This window comes from Mauremys reevesii, linkage group 5 (assembly GCF_016161935.1).
Source record: "Mauremys reevesii isolate NIE-2019 linkage group 5, ASM1616193v1, whole genome shotgun sequence".
NCBI lineage: Eukaryota > Metazoa > Chordata > Testudines > Geoemydidae > Mauremys > Mauremys reevesii.
The window spans coordinates 98,708,923-98,725,327 of NC_052627.1; the positions used below are offsets into that span (position 1 = coordinate 98,708,923).

At 39.3% G+C, this 16,405-nt stretch overlaps 1 long non-coding RNA gene across 2 annotated transcripts in view; it reads right to left on the minus strand.

Annotated features, from left to right (window-relative positions):
* Window positions 1-15,290: 15,290 nt before the first annotated feature.
* Window positions 15,291-16,405, minus strand: part of LOC120407110 — a 67,615-nt gene continuing 66,500 nt past the window's right edge. For both annotated transcript variants that reach the window (XR_005599796.1, XR_005599797.1), the window contains exon 4: window positions 15,291-15,473. This is a non-coding gene — a long non-coding RNA (uncharacterized LOC120407110). The remainder of the gene's footprint in view (window positions 15,474-16,405) is intronic.

Consider the following 16,405-nt stretch of genomic DNA (forward strand, 5'->3'; position numbering starts at 1 on the left):
ACAAAGTCCTGTCTGGGATGATTTAGTTGGGTTTGGTCCTGCTTTGAGCAGTGGGCTGGACTAGATAAACTCCTGAGGTCCCTTACAACCTTGATATTCTATGATTCTATGAAATGGTAAGGCTCCCATTGACTTCAGTAGGGCAGGATCAGGAATTAGATGCCTAAATACCTTTGGGGAAACTGGTCCTCAATGCCCAATTCATATTGAAAGTCAATGGAATTTGAGTGTCTAGCTCCTTTTAAAAATGCCAACCTCAGGCCTCAGTCCAGGAAAGCATCCCTGCTGAGGAAACCACTTGAGCATGTCTTTAAGATTCAGATTAAGTCCCACTGATGTCAATGAGACTCTAGTGCATACTGCTTAGCGCACAACACACGTTTAAATGCTTTCTTGGATAATAACAGTCTACAGCATGTGCTTATGAGCTTTCCCGTTTTGGGATTGGTCCTCAGAAGTTCACATCTTTCACCAGCCAGGAAGGAGAGGGATCAGTGTAAGACAAGGGGGACTGAAAATAAATATAAAATGGAAAAGAAGTAGAGTAGTGCATTTTAACAAAAACACTTTTATAAAGATATGCCAGGGCATTTATTTCTTAGAAGCATAATTTGTTTAACACAAAATATAGAACCAAATCCTGCCCATCTGTCACTGAGTCTGCTCTTATGAGTCACTATGGGAATACTTAGATGGGTAAAATAAACAGGATTAGATCCATCTATTGCTGAAAGTGTCATTTTGATATTGTGATGCAGTTGTATATTATCTTCAGCTAAGAACCTCTCCTTTACATTAGTGCCTGATAATTAAGAATTATCATGCATTTCAGACTCTTGATGTCACTGAGAGTTGGACCCATTCAGAATCTTACAAGATCAATCCTTTTGGCCCAGATTCTTAAAGATATTTAGGCTTGCTGTACTCAGTTTTGCAACACCTAAATGATTTAGGAGCCTACATTTTCAAAAGGGTGTTAAAAATCAACCTCCTATTGACAGTTAATGGGATTTAGGCTCCTTAGTGCCTAAATCTCTTTTTAAAATTAGACTTAGGCTCCTAAATCAATTTGGTTTTGCAATGCTCAGTGCAGCAACACTGAAATACCTTTTAAAAATCTGTGCCTTAGTGATATAAAACAGTAGAGCTGTGTTTTAACAGAACAGGTTTTTCTACCTGCCCATCACTTTAATTATATGTAATTTAAGGAAATAAAAAAAAGGTAATTCCTAATCAGCAATGCTGCAGGTAATAATTCTGGAACATATCATATGAGACCCATGTCAAGTTTGTGAAAAATGAAACCGGTTGAGAAGCGTTTTTTCTTTTATAGCACCAGCATCTGTAGGACTCTGTTTCAGAAGAGCAATCAGCCTATTCAACAATGCATACAAAAGATTGCTTTAAGTCTTGATTCCATTTTTATTAATAAAGGTATAATAATTCCTGATCAGAAAAACAATAAATGACTTTGAAAACAGATTCCTAACAAATGGGCTAAACAAGATCTCACTTCACTGTTTTATTAATTCAATGTTTGGAAAGGTAGGTGTGGGCATATTTAAATAATCCTGTTTATTCAGATTGAAAAACTGTTCTTCCTTTAAAGATGGTACAGATAAATATTATCTTTGCAAATCACAGAAGAAGGTTTCTAAACCCTTACTTATTTTGAGAAGTTCTTTACTGCAAAATTTACTACTAATCTAAATGAAATCGAACTGATATTTGAAACTCAATTGCAACCTAAACTAAGCAGTGGTGACCACTACTCCATAACATCAGATGTCAGTGTTGTTTGAGGGCAGTTTGTTGTGATTTTGATAGTCATAGATTTGTAATAGTAGGAAAAATGTCACCTTGACACAAAGGGCCTGATTCTGCCACTTTTACTCACTTCCTTACAACACTCCATGCTCTTTTGAGTTCATTCACTCAGTCTCCTTCCCTCCCCCCTTCCCCTGCAGACATCATATTAGTGTAAAATTGAATATTGCCATGGGAAGGGGCTTTGGGATCAGCAAGAGATTGTGGGACAGGGGAGCAGGACAGGATGGGGAGTGCAGCAGAGAAAAAGGCAAATTATGTTGGAAAGACCAATCCAATATATTTAATATTAAATGCCTCCCGCTCCTCGTTCTCAAGCTAGACTCTTGGGGAAGATTTCATGAATATTTTAACTTAGTGATCACAACTGTATCTTAGTTTATAGACAGCTAGGCTAATTAACTCAATTTTTTTTGTGGAAAAATTCTTCTTTTAACATTGACAGCCCTCCATGGTAATTGGTTTATATTTTGAAGTTTAGTGCTGCAAGGAAAACAGCTTTAAGTGAAAGATTCAGTCTCCAGATGACATTTGACACCCTATTTTAAGTTTGTTGGAGCCAAAAATCCAAAGATGTTATCTCATGAGCAAAAACTTTGTTTAAAGGTAGGCTTGGCAGAAGTTGATTTTATAAGTTGATTTTTGTTGGATAATATAAATATTTATTTGTAAGCATTTACATTTTTTAATCTATTTTAAGTTTTCATAGTTGCACAAAATTATGGGTTTTAAGCATTTTCTATTTTTATTGACATAACTTTTCACAATTGTGGGAGATTATGAGGAAGTCAGACAATAGAATGGCCAGCCAAAAATTATTTAATGACAGGCATTGAGATTCAAAAAGTTTAAGCGCTATAACCATTAAAAAATGAATGACAACATTACATTTCAAAATATACAAAGTAGATAGTCTTAAATCGAACTCTATAAAAGTTTTCAAACACATTTTTCCTTACTATGCCTATCTGTACATTGTGAGTATTATTGATGTTTTTTGTCCATTTATCTGTACAATGAAATTAATGTTTCTCCACATTTGCAGATAAAAATCTAATCCTCGCAAGCCTATTTAAGGGGAATTAAATAGAGCTTAGCAAATAATAGATTTTCTTGGTTAGCTGGTAAGTGAAAAATTGAAAATTGGGGCCAAGGAGAGGGAAATGTTCAGCGAATCAAAAAGTAAAAAAAGAAAATAATTTTGGTTCAATCAAAATATGTCAGTTTGATTTCAGGCATTTGTTACATCTGTTCATTTTTTAAAAAAATTAAAATAAATTTTGAAATGTAGTTTTGAATCAAAAAGTCAAAAATATTAATGGCAGTTCATTGACTTAAATTAGGATAGGATTTAGCCCACTATGAATAGTTGTTTGCACTGTTGTTTTAGCTGTGTTGGTCATAGGATATGAGAGAGAAAAGGTACAAGCTTTTGAGCCACACAGAGCTCTGTGTATCTTGGAAACTTGTACCTTCCACCAACAAAAGTTGGTTCAATAAAATATATTACCTCACCTACCTATTCTCTCTTATGAATAACTGTAAAGAGTTCACAAAACCTCTTATCCTATATTAAAGAACATATTTATTTAATACCTATTCATACAGTGAAGTAAAAAAAAGACTGTTCTTTTTAGAGATTCTATGCAGTGTTATTGCAGTGATGTTGGTCCCAAGATATTAGAGAGAGAAGGTGGGTGAGGTAATATATTTTATAGGACCAACTTTTGTTGGTGGGAGAGACAAGCCTTTGAGCTACACAATTCATGATGTTGCTAGACAGTAAAGATCATGAACTGAATAGAGACACTGGATTTATGGTTTATATTACAACAATCTGTAACCCACTAATAACCCACCCTCCACCTTTTTTCTCTGCCTACTTCCTTTCCTCCCTATGACTGGAGGGGTGTTAATGGGACACTTCACTTTGAATGATCCCTTGTAATATGACAGGTTTCAGAGTAGCAGCTGTGTTAGTCTGTATCCGCAAAAAGAACAGGAGTACTTGTGGCACCTTAGAGACTAACAAATTTATTTGAGCATAAGCTTTCGTGGGCTATAGCTCATTTCTTCGGCTGCATAGAATGGAACATATATTGAGGAGATATATATACATATACAGAGAGCATGAAAAGGTGGGAGTTGTCTTACCAACTCTGAGAGGCCAATTAAGTAAGAATAGGTATTAAATAAATATGTTCTTTAAGTTTCTCTTACTTAATTGGCCTCTTAGAGTTGGTAAGACAACTCCCACCTTTTCATGTTCTCTGTATATGTATATATATCTCCTCAATATATGTTCCATTCTATGCAGCCGAAGAAGTGGGCTGTGACCCACAAAAGCTTATGGTCAAATAAATGTGTTAGTCTCTAAAGTGCCACAAGTACTCCTGTTCCCTTGTAATATGTGTCAACTACTGATGCTAAACAATCTGTTACACTTTGTATTTATCAATGACTCTCTGGGGGCTTGTCTTCATGTAGAGCACTAGTGCAGCTGTGCCACCAGCGTTGGATTACCACATGGTCCCAGAAGCCCTCGCCAATTTGGAGGTCCCAAAAAAATCTCCCTCCACCGTGGCCCGAAGTCTGAAGGACCTCCCACGGCAGAAGCATAGAGATTCTCCTGTTTCAGGGCCGCAGGTGGAAAGGGTGAAACAGAGGCGGGGTTGCAGGTGGAAAGGGTGGGGCGGGGCCATGTTTCTGGTGCTGCCCCCCCCCCACACACACACACACTTGCTCCAGTGTAGGACCCAGGAAACTTAATCTGCCTTTACGTGCCACTGTAGCGCTTTAAGTGAAGACACTACTATGCCGACAGGAGAAGCTCTCCCATTGACATAGCATTGTCTACATTGGGGAGGGGTTAGGTCAGTATAAGTATGTTTCTTAGGGGGCTGGATTTTTCACATTCCTGAGCGACATAGTTATACCAGTATAGGTCTCTAATGTAGACCTCAGTTAGCTTCCTAGATCTGAAGAAAAGCTCTGTGTAAACTCAAAAGCTTGTCTCTCTCACCAACAGAAGCTGGTCCTATAAACAATCTTACTTCACCCACCTTGACTTTTTAGAGATTTGCAATCATCTACATATTTTTTCAAGTCAACCGGAAGTTTGACCTTTGATTTAGGGTTCACAATGTAACAGAATGTACCTAAGGGTTCATAGGACAGAGGTTTTAGTAATCATGCAAACACTAATAAGGGATCCAAATCCATAGGATGCAGAGTATGGTCAATTTGTTTCCCCATGCCTCTTTCTCTGGAACAACCCTCATTTATTGACCTTGAGGCCTTACTGCTGGGCATCTTTTCTCTCTCTAGCTGAAAGAGAATGGTAGGAAAACATCATGCTTGGAAATATGTTTTTAGCTGCTGGGTTATGATTTATATTAATGATTGGGCAGAGCCCAGCTGCAGGAGTAGTCTGTTTGTATTCTTGTGTCTTTTTCAAATGTGGCAAGGACTACCTAGAGCACAGGATAGATACTTCTTTTTACAAAATGAGTGTATTGCAATTGAAAAAAAAATAGATAAAGCAGCATGAACTGGCTTGCGTTAAAACCTGATTGAGATTAATAGGCGTGAACACACCCTTCAGTTGACATAACCGTAAGGCTAAGCCTCCTCCTAGGACAAAAAGAAGATATGAACCCACCCAGGTTTTGCCGAGTATTGTTTTGGGCAGAGGTGTGTGTGTGTGTGTGTGAGAGAGAGAGAGAGACACCCTGGAAGCAATCTAAGGAGAGGTTTTTGAGTCAGGAATGGAGATGGAAAAAGTGTTGGTGCTGTTTCCTGCCATTTGAGTCCTGTCTTCAAAGAAACAGGACTTTCTAAATTCCTTGTAAATAAACAAGATTGTCTCAAAGAAATACTTGACTATCACTAATTCCTCCTTCTAACTGGAACATCCTCGGAGCCCCACTTTAACTAGTCACTTGGGTTGAAAAGGAGTAACAATAACTTCCTTTAGCTTCACTGTGGACTGAACTATCTATCAAAAGTGTAGCTTCTTGTTAACCAAAAAGATGATCAGTTACTATTAATCACAACACAGAGCAGACTTTTCTCCACTGTACAATAAATAATTGTTTCTTTAGCATAGGCTAAGATGTTGTGAACTCTTTGGACTCAGTTTTATTGCTTGTACGCATAAGCACTTGCAGGACTGCATTTAAAATTTGTTTCTCTTTTTAATAGCAAGACTTTCAAACTACAGTACCCTTAGAATGCACGTACATAGTTCACGACTTAACTAATAATAATGGAATAGAAGGGTACATGAGGCATAACTGTTTTGTATGCAAAATCACCATGCTATCCTTCAGTAAGCTTGTTAATGTGTAACTTACCTACCATTATGCAGATTAGATACTGCACTCTGATATATTTCTATTTACTCTTTTGATCTGTAATAGGTTTTCATTATAAAACTGATTATAAAATTTAGTAAAGATTCTATAAAGATGTTGGGATAATTGAGCTATTATAATGGAGAATCTCTGTGTAGTATTAACATGGCCAGGGCATAACTTATAGGAATAGTGAGTATTCTTTTGTAAAACACAGAATGACTTTCTTATGATAATGGTTAGAACAAACTTAAAAGAGGATTTACTAGATAACAATCCAGATTTCTTTTAAATACATTTGCAGGATGAAAAGGTGCTCGTAAGTCAGAGTATTATTATGTATTGTATTAGGGGGCATTAAGATAGCACTTGGGAACCCCAATCAAAGATTGGAGTCACATTGTCACATTACCTCAGAGGCTGGATTCACAAAAGGACTTAGATGCCTAACAGCCACTTTAGCTGGAGCTGGAGTCCTGAAGTTAGGTTTCAGGCAACTGGTTCTTTGCTGTGACTTCTGCCTAGAATGTGGGAAAGGTATTCCACAGAACATCAATTAAAAAGCAACAAAGAGTCCTGTGGCACCTTATAGAGTAACAGATGTATTGGAGCATAAGCTTTCATGGGTGAATACCCACTTCGTCAAACGCACGAAAGCTTATGCTCCAATACATCTGTTAGTCTGTAAGGTGCCACAGGACTCTTCGTTGCTTTTTACAGATCCAGACGAACGCGGCTACCCCTCTAATACAGAACATCCATTGTCATTTTATCACTTCAGATTTTTAAACGACATCTGAAAATATTCCTTTTCAGAAATGATTTTTTTTAGCATTTTTGTACACTAGGTGAATTCCCCTGTGTGATGCTGGAGTGGCACAAGGTAGCTTAATTTGGTCAAGATATATTAAAATAATTGTCAGGTGTGCCTAGAGCTGAGGACAGATGCCATTTATTGTAAATGAAAAGGGCAAGACTGTGACCTGTCCTTATAACAGTGCACAAGGGAATAAGATGGAGCAAAAACTCTCTCTTAGTATCCAGGGTAAGCTTAGCTCCTTTTGATGTAAGAATTAGAGCTTGCACAGGGCCGCTGCTCTCTCTCCCATGGAGGTGAGTGGGTGAGCAACGGTAAGAAATGGATGGAGCCTCGTTTTCCTTCCCTGCTAGTGGTATAGATCAGTAGCAGCTTACTTTCCCTTGATGCAAGGAAGGAATTGTGCCTCTGAGAGCCACTGAATGTTGCAATGTTACAGAGCATGTTGCAATGTTACAGTGAAGCCCAAATACTACTGGCCACATTGATTCATATTGCAAATTTAAAACATTCAAAGTGTTTTACATTAGATCATTTTGTAGCTCAGTTTAAGATTAATGCCAGCTTTATAAAATATTAAACTGATTGATAAGGACCTGCTTGTGCTTGAAGTCAAAAAGCTGAATTCCTTTCATATTAATTTTCAGAAAATATTCCCGGCAAGTTATTTTGGAAACATCCTTCTTGTTCAAGTCATCATAGAGCCAGCTTTTTTATTAGGCAGTAATCCAGTTCCTTAGTGGATAAACCACTTGAAGACAATTCTCCTCATTATTTATCCTGATTATGAAAGGCTTATTGCCTTATGGAAAAGCACAATGGTGCTTTTAGCACTGCAGCTACACATGTATTTGTGCTGACAACCTTTCCTGTTGCTCCAAGAAGCCCAGCAGAAATGTGAGTAGAATTTGAAATGTTTTGCTCATTATAAAAACAGTGCTGGAAAACCTCCTAGGAGAAGCACGAGGCAGTCAAGGCTGGGCTGGCTAAGGCATGTGTTGTGGAGGTCTGAGTGTACTTAGAGCGCAGGGTTCAACATTCTACAAGGCAAAACAAAGTGATCTTTTCTGTCTGAATTTTGTAAAAATGCATTTAACTGTTCATGCAGTAAAAAATCTCAGTCTGTGGTTTAGTGTGAGCTATCTGGCATCCCAAAGACAGAGAATTAAATCACGTTGAGAACTGGTTTTTATGTTATTTCTGTTTTATAAATTCCCAAGCCAAACCCATTCATAGAAACATAAAATACTAGGATTGGAAGACACCTCAGGAGACCATCTAGTCCAATCCCCTGCTCAAAGCAGGACCAACACCAACTAAATCATCCCAGCCAAGGCTTTGTCAAGCCGGGCCTTAAAAACCTCTAAGGATGGAGATTCTACCACCTCCCTAGGTAACCCATTCCAGTGCTTCACCACCCTCCTAGTGAAATAGTGTTTCCTAATATCCAACCTAGACCTCCCCAACTGCAACTTGAGACCATTGCTTCTTGTTCTGTCATCTGTCATCACTGAGAACAGCCTAGCTCCATTCTCTTTGGAACCCGCCTTCAGGTAGTTGAAGGATGCTATCAAATCCCCCCTCACTCTTCTCTTCTGCAGACTCAATAACCCCAGTTCCCTCAGCCTCTCCTTGAAAGTCATGTGCTCCAGCCCACTAATAATTTTCATTGCCCTCCGCTGTATCCAATTTGTCCACATCCCTTCTGTAGTGGGGGGACCGAAACTGGATGTAATACTCCAGGTGTGGCCTCATCAGTGCTAAATAATCACTTCCCTCGATCTGCTGGCAATGCTCCTACTAATATAGCCCAATATGCCATTGGGCCTTCTTGGCAACAAGGGCACACTGATGACTCATGTCCAGCTTCTCATCCAGTGTGAACTCCCAACCCTCCCCCATGCCCCTTTTATTAAGCTTGACTTAAATTTGAATATTCCCATTCATAACTGCATGGGCAACAACTTTATTTGAATGCTGTAGGGAAATAATGATTAGGACAAGCATGAAATTGGAGTTAGGTAACATTTTTTAGAAGTCTGAAAGCATGGAATTACCAGGTTATGGGTCCAAAACAACCCTGGTTGTGCCTTCTTTACTCTGCCAGTTCTGAGAACTGTGAATCAAGTGTGTACATTTACCACCCCGTGGCTCAAATTGTTCCCCAGCGATAATTAGGTCTAGATTCTCTTCTGAGCTGCATTTCCATTTAGTGCTTCAAGGAGCCTGCTATGGCACTGGTATAGATTAGAGTCCAAGTTTCAGAGCTGAGGTGGCAAATGTCTGGGGCTTACCTTTTAACAATTGGCTCTAGCTATAGCTGGCTGCTTTGGAGAAGGAGCTTTCTGTAGTCTGCCTTCTGCAAATTCTGCCTGACTTCTGCTTTCCAAGTGGAGGGGGAGAATGAAAGCTGCTTGGTTTTGCATCTTGAGTAGATACTTTCAGGTCTGGAAGCCACTAATGTCTTCGCTCTTCCCTTGGCTATGGCTCGTGCTGGATATTTTGGGGAAGAAATTCTACCACTCTGAGGCTTTCCAAAGTCTGCCCCTGCAACCTCTGCCTTATTGTGGCTTCCACTGCCCTTTTAACCCATTTGTGCCTTTGTTCTTGCAACCTTTGCACCTCTGCATGCCCTCTCTGACAAGGGGAACTCTGTATCCTTAATTGTGTTCTTCCCTATGCTTGGAATATCTTCCTGAAACCTGTGCATGATGCAGATTCACTTTACATCTTCAAATCCTTTATCAAGATTCACTTTTTTTCACTTCAAGTTAGCACTTTGAACATTGACTTCTATGTCCCTGCTTCTGCAGTCTGGCTAGACTCTAAGAACCGTGTATTCACGCCATAGCTTTGGGGAACAGTAGAAAGTGCTGTGGTTTGTATGCAAGTGGTTGTATTTTCTAATCTACTGCTAGAATACTGTATATTATATTCTTTTCTTTATGACTCTAGCTGAGTGGCAACTTCAAATGTATGGTTGGGGCAAGGTCACTAGCATCAGACTGAGAAATACTGTTTTCCATGAAAACAGTTGTCCTACAGGTTATGGGCCTCCAAAAAAGTGTAGCTGAGTGAAATGTAATGGCCTGTGATCTACAGGAGGTCAGAATAAATGATTTAATGCTGCTTTCTGGCCTTAAACTCGATGAATCTGTGACAAGAGGTAGACATAAAACAACAACTCTTATTGTTGTAGGACTGGTCCTTCCAATAACGCCCCACTTCTCCCTTTTGTTTGTTATCCTTTGCTGTATGATCATGAGTCTCATGGTATTTGGTGTTTTTCTTAAAGCCCAACTCTTAGAGGCATATGATTTGGTAAGAATCTGAGAATTTTTTTTGTTTTTGTTTTTTAAGTTTCTAGACCATATGGTTGCACAGAAAAGCTTGAAAATGTGACAGAACTGCACCTTGATGACTTAAAAAATAAACAGAAGGTGAATGAAAAGAATAACAAAAAGAGTGTTGTTTCTTGTCTTTTGGTTTTACAATTTCATGTGTTTTAAGGTAATATTAATTGGGAGTGGAGGGGGCCTAACTCATGGTTTTTGAACACCACAATTGTAATATGGCAAACTGTCTAGTGTTAGCTATCTGGGGCTGGGTTTTCTATTTTCTGTTTGTCTGTGAATCACCACACACACTGGCAACTTTATGGTTCGGCAGCTCTAATGAATAATCACGTATGTCTATATCCTACACACTTACATTAACCTCTGGAAGTGAGTAATTGAGAGGCAAATTCTTCTTCTGGAAAAGCTCATTTCTAACAGCAAAGTCTTCTTCATGATAATGCGTTAGCTTCTTCCTGCCCCTTCTACAAATGCAGTGTGAGGAAGGGAGAGAAGTGCACGTTGCCTCCTTTGCATGGGATGGGGAATTGCCATATAGTCTTGCAATCCTTATACTAAAGAGAACATAGAGATTGCTCACTCCTTACTTTTTCCCTTTTTATGCCCTGCTTTAGTCAAAGTCCCACTCCGGCTGTATATTTCTACTTATGTTCAGTTCAATCCCTAAAAGTCACGTCATTCCCAATTATCAGTCATGCTGGGATGTTTTGGTTTTCAGAATGGATGAAGGAAACAACAGGGCAGGATAGAAAGAGAAACCAAGGTTAGACCGGGTATTTTGGCCATGAGCTTAGAAAGGCAAATGAGGGCCAAGCTACTGCCCATACCACTGATGAATAAACAGATAATGGGAGGGAAATATAAGAGGGAAAGTGTTGGGCTAAGAATACAATCTCAGTGGCAGGCAGATGAGAGTCAAAGGAAATTACCACAACCATAATTACAAAGGCAGAGAATAAGCTAAATCAGGACATCATTGGGATTCAGTTACTAATGAATATTTTTGAAGATAGTATACAGAGCCAACTCTAACAGAATAAAACAGTGGGTGAAATTTATATTCAAAAGATATTTTTGTTTACTATTATTTTGAAGAGGAACTCAGGCTCATAAATATAGAATAGACAATAATACATCTTTTTTTTTTCCAGTGGTAGTGCGCTTTGGGGTAGATGAATTGGCAGCAATGAATACTCATATACACTGTAATAAAATGTTCATGAAGTTTATTATTTGCCTTCCTTATCAACTAATTAAAAACATCTTCAGGGTAGGATGTGTAATAAATGGGTTGAGGAGAAAGGCAGCATGAATATAAACACATCTTCCCTTTGATTATTGTGATGACTGTTGACTGAGAGCACATTAACTCATGCTACAGGAAAGGACAATGCATATTGCCTTTATTTTACTTGGATACTTTGGACAGCAGATATGATATGGGTATGTTTGTGCACACTGCTGTAGGGTAGGGTTGGTTTTACATTCACTATGGGAGGCATCATTCTTTTAGCATGGAGCCCATGATAAGGGGAACTGAAAAGGCACATGGTCCTGGAGAGAGCACTTAGAGGCATTGCCCAGGGAATGGGGATGGGAATTTTTTACACATCACGCTAAATATTATTATTTGTATTATCTTAACACATAAGCATGGACCAGGACTTCTTTGTGGTAGGTGTTGTACAAAAAGGGTGCAGCATCCTCTCCTCCATACAGCCACTTTCCTTTGTTTGTTACCATGTGGGAGGTGGAGTCATGACTGTCTAGATCCCATCCCCATTCTACAAGTTGCTTTTAATGACAAGTGACTTGTTTAGAGCCCCTGCATTGCCTGGAGCACTGAAGCTGCCACCATGGTGGGCTTTTATATGAACAGCTCAATGGGCCCTCATCCTAATTCCCTCTTTACAGCCCCATGTGATGGCATTCACCCAAAAGGTGCAGAGAGGGTGTGTTGTGGAACGTCTTATAATTCTAAACTGTATGAGGCAGGGAGGGGTATAAGGACAAACTGGGCTTTTATGTCTCACATGTTCAAGCTAAACTCTTATTTGTCATCAGCTGGCGCTTTGCTCGAGTAAGGAACTAAAAGCCAGTCCATTATCAGGATGCCTTCATTTCTATTTATCTTTCTGTTTGAAGGCACCCACTGAACTCAGAAAATAGATTCTGCTATTGAGTTCCTGGTGAAGCATCCAGAGCAAGGGGTAAAAGCTTAAACCCCAAAGAAAACTGTATACACCACTGGCAATGTATAACTTCATTAAATGCTGTAATTAAATTAAAACACAAAAAATGTTGTACACTCATCTCTGAAGGTTTTTTTCACTGTTTCTGTGAAAAAAGTGCTGTAATTATATCATGAATATAGCTTGAAGAAGGGAGGTTGTGGGCTCAAGCCAAACACCTATAATCACAGTGAAACACACTGGTTTGTTTGTTTGTTTTTATATTATTAGACAAATTCTCAAATTGACTTGAAAGATGGCTGGATCAGAGGGTCATTGTGTTTGAAGAATATTGTTGGTGATGATGTGAGAAAAAAAGACAGAGTTTGGTTATTGAATCCCATCTTCTATTTTCAGGACTGGCAGTTAGAAACCTCATATTTTTATTTTTAAACTGAATACAGTTGATATGGAAATAATTGAGAGAAAATAAAAATGAAACCCCACACAACTATTTCAATGAGTAATTTACAAAGTAGAACCACATTTTAAATTGATGCATACAAATCTGTTGGGTTCTGCTTGCCAGTTATGCATGAAATATGTATGGTATGTTTCAAATATCATAGCTACCGTGAATATCAATTACATGCATCACAATCCCGTTCTCACACAGGTACTGATGACAAATGCAATATAGATAGACACATTCTAGATTTATAGCTCTCTGTTCCTTGGGGATATGGTGGCACTATGGACTCAGTCAAAATTCCACCTCCCCCCGTGTGATGGAACGCATGCTTCTCTAGCGGATCCACCACCACGCAACAAGTGCAGTCCAATATGCTTACTTCATACTCTGCAGGAGGAGTGATAGATAGAGATGTATAGAGGTACTGGGACTGTGTTGTTCATGTGAAGGGGTGCAATGAAAAGAAACTTCTTGCTCACTTCCTTGCATGCCATTGTACACTCACACAAACCTGAGCATACTCTCTTGCCCTTAAGTGTTTCATCTACTGGGGAATTATTATTGATGATGTCTTTTCTGTTGACTAAACGGGACAATAAATCATTTCCAAGGACAATCAGCTATGCTGTTTGCAAATATAAAACTACAGGAAAACTCAAAGTCTTCCTCCGCAGACTAAAATACATATGTTTTGATTAAGTTAAATATAGATAGTGAACAAGGATTTGGAGATTTATGGTTTGATTCTCCTTTTAATAATAATAAAAAAGCCTTTAACTGTATTAGCTCATGCGGTACAAAAAGAGTATAAGGGTAGATGGGATTGTAAGTGTATATATATATATATTACCATATTGCTGAAAAGGTTTTAAAAAAGAAAGGGAAAAAATTAAACCTCAAAGGTAAAGTACGTAAATTCATTTCAGTTCTTGGATTTTTAAAGTTAGAAGATAGAGAATTATCTTCAAACAGTGGGTGAAAAGGCATTAGACAAGTTAAAAGATATCAAGGAGAAGTAGAAGTATTTGCATGCAGGGAGGATATCAACTTTATCAGTTTAGGAAAAACTGGTGAGGGAGCAGGAATTCAGCAGGGTGGCTGAATACTGAGGGGCTCTTTCATATGCCTGGGAGAGAACACAGGATAAAGCAGCACAGTGTGTGCCATTTAAAGCCAGCATTTATCAACAGTTACCACACAATGGTTGTGGAATAGCACAGTAATTTCCCTATGTGGAAAAGAATACATACTACAGTTGTGGTTACTGTTGGTAAATGATGACCTCTATAGCCTTATAGTATGACATAATGTTACTGAGAATATAATTAGGATGGAATAATCACATAAGTACCTTGCCATTTGTGTACTACCCAGCAGTCCTACCTGGGGCTGGGGGAGAATCATACTGAAGTCCATAAGATATTTGCCTGAGTAAAGACTGTGAGTTAAAGCCTGAAATCATCGGTACCACTTGTGTGACAAAGATAAGTCTGAATTGTCTTTGCATGATTGGACTCTTAATTTAAATTTGTAGCTCACATTGTAAAATGTTAGTAAAAGAATTACATAAGTGGGCCTACTTCCCATAGCTTGCAATGGGCAAGACCTCGCTCACCTTTTACTTCTGTTATAAGTACATAAAATGAAATGCCTATGAGAAGAGAGCAAGCATTTCCATCTAAGGGCCTAATTCTGGACTGCTCTGTACCCGATGTAGCACTGGATGGAAAATATTAGTAATAGAGCTGGACAAATTTTCTTCCCTTTTTTTTTTTTGGGTGAAAAATGGAGTTTTGACGTGAACTTTTTTTAAGTAGAAAAATGTCATAGGTGCTACATTTTTATCTTTCATCTAAATTTGCAATAACCACCAATGGAAAATAAATAAATAAAAGATGTTGTTTTTTACATTTTTCCCCGAGGAAAAAGTAAAGTTTACAAAAAGGGAGGGAGGCAGATGGGGAAGAACCAAAATTTAAAATGACATTTTAAAATTAAATAAAGCATTGTTTCATTTTATATATATATCATATCATTTCTGAACAAAATTTAAACTGTTAATCTAAAATGCACACACGTGCACAAAATATAATTTTTGACCAGCTCTAGTCAGGAATGCACAATGCACAGTTTTAAAGAATTGCATAGGATGCTAGGTAATACTGAATCAGCTCTTACATTTTGATACTGATGTAATCAGCATGCAGCTTGGCACTATGGATTCACTGGCTCATCATAGAACTAAGCTGGGGAGTCCCTCTCCAGCAGCAGATGCTATGATAGCCACCGAGTATCTACCTCCGTAGGACCAATGGATAGAGGCAGCCATATGCTATTTATATAAATAAGACAATTGCTAGCAGGTTTTCTGCAGGTTTGTTTTTAGTGTCAGAGTTCTTCCTTATTATCTCCTTTTCTTCCACCGTATCTGATTTCTTTCTTCCATGGCATGTATGCTTCTTTCTGATATTCTTCCTGGAAGAGCAAAATGACCAAGTATTGCACACTAGATAGCAAGTCACAGCTTACCACCTGCTGAGCCATGAATGGATTAGAAAAAAACTAAGCATGTTCACAAATGATTAGCAAACAGAAAAATTGAATAAAAAACGATGTCATTGTAAAGGTTGCACCACTGAAAACAAAGTATTTTAATATGTAACCCTTCTGCTGGGCCGAAACGATAGCAGCAAGGGCCGCGTTCAATACATAGGGGTCCCTTCCCCACAACATAATGCAAAACCAGCTCAAGCCCCCACCCAGTGACCTGGGAAAATCTTACACTCACCCCTGGGCACCTCGAAGAGGCAATACTTCCCCTCTCGCAAGCACAGAGTCTTGGTGTAGCAGAAAAGGTTTAATTACATGACAAACAACAAGCATTAAACTGGGAAAATACCTCAGCTAGAGTTCATAGGTCAAACCGTGAGCAAAGACCCACTCCAGCAAATTGGGCCATGTCCTTCTCTCGGGGCCCTTGAGTCCAGCAACCCCCAAATCACCCACAGTCCCAAAAGTCCCACAATCCAAAGTCTCTGTCCCGGGTCAGTGCAGCCCCAGAGCTCAAGAGTCTCTCTGCAGAGGTCCCCCTCCCCAGCCTGGGTAGAAAAGGGGCACCTTATGTGGTTTCGGGGCCAACTGCCCTGCCTCTTCGTGGGGTTCTGCTTCCGCTAGTCATCTCCGCAAACAGCTCAGCTCCGCTTGCCAGGGCCGCCCAGAGAATTCCGGGGGCCCGGGGTCTTCGGCGGCGGCCCTTTCCCTGGGGGGGCGGCATTTGGCTCCGGTTGAGCTCCCGCGGAGCCCGGGACGAGTGACTGTGGCGGGTGCCGTGGTCCCGTGGCTCCGCTTGACCTGCTGCAGTCATCCCTGCGGGAGCTCAACCGGAGCCGCAGGGGCCCCGGAAAACA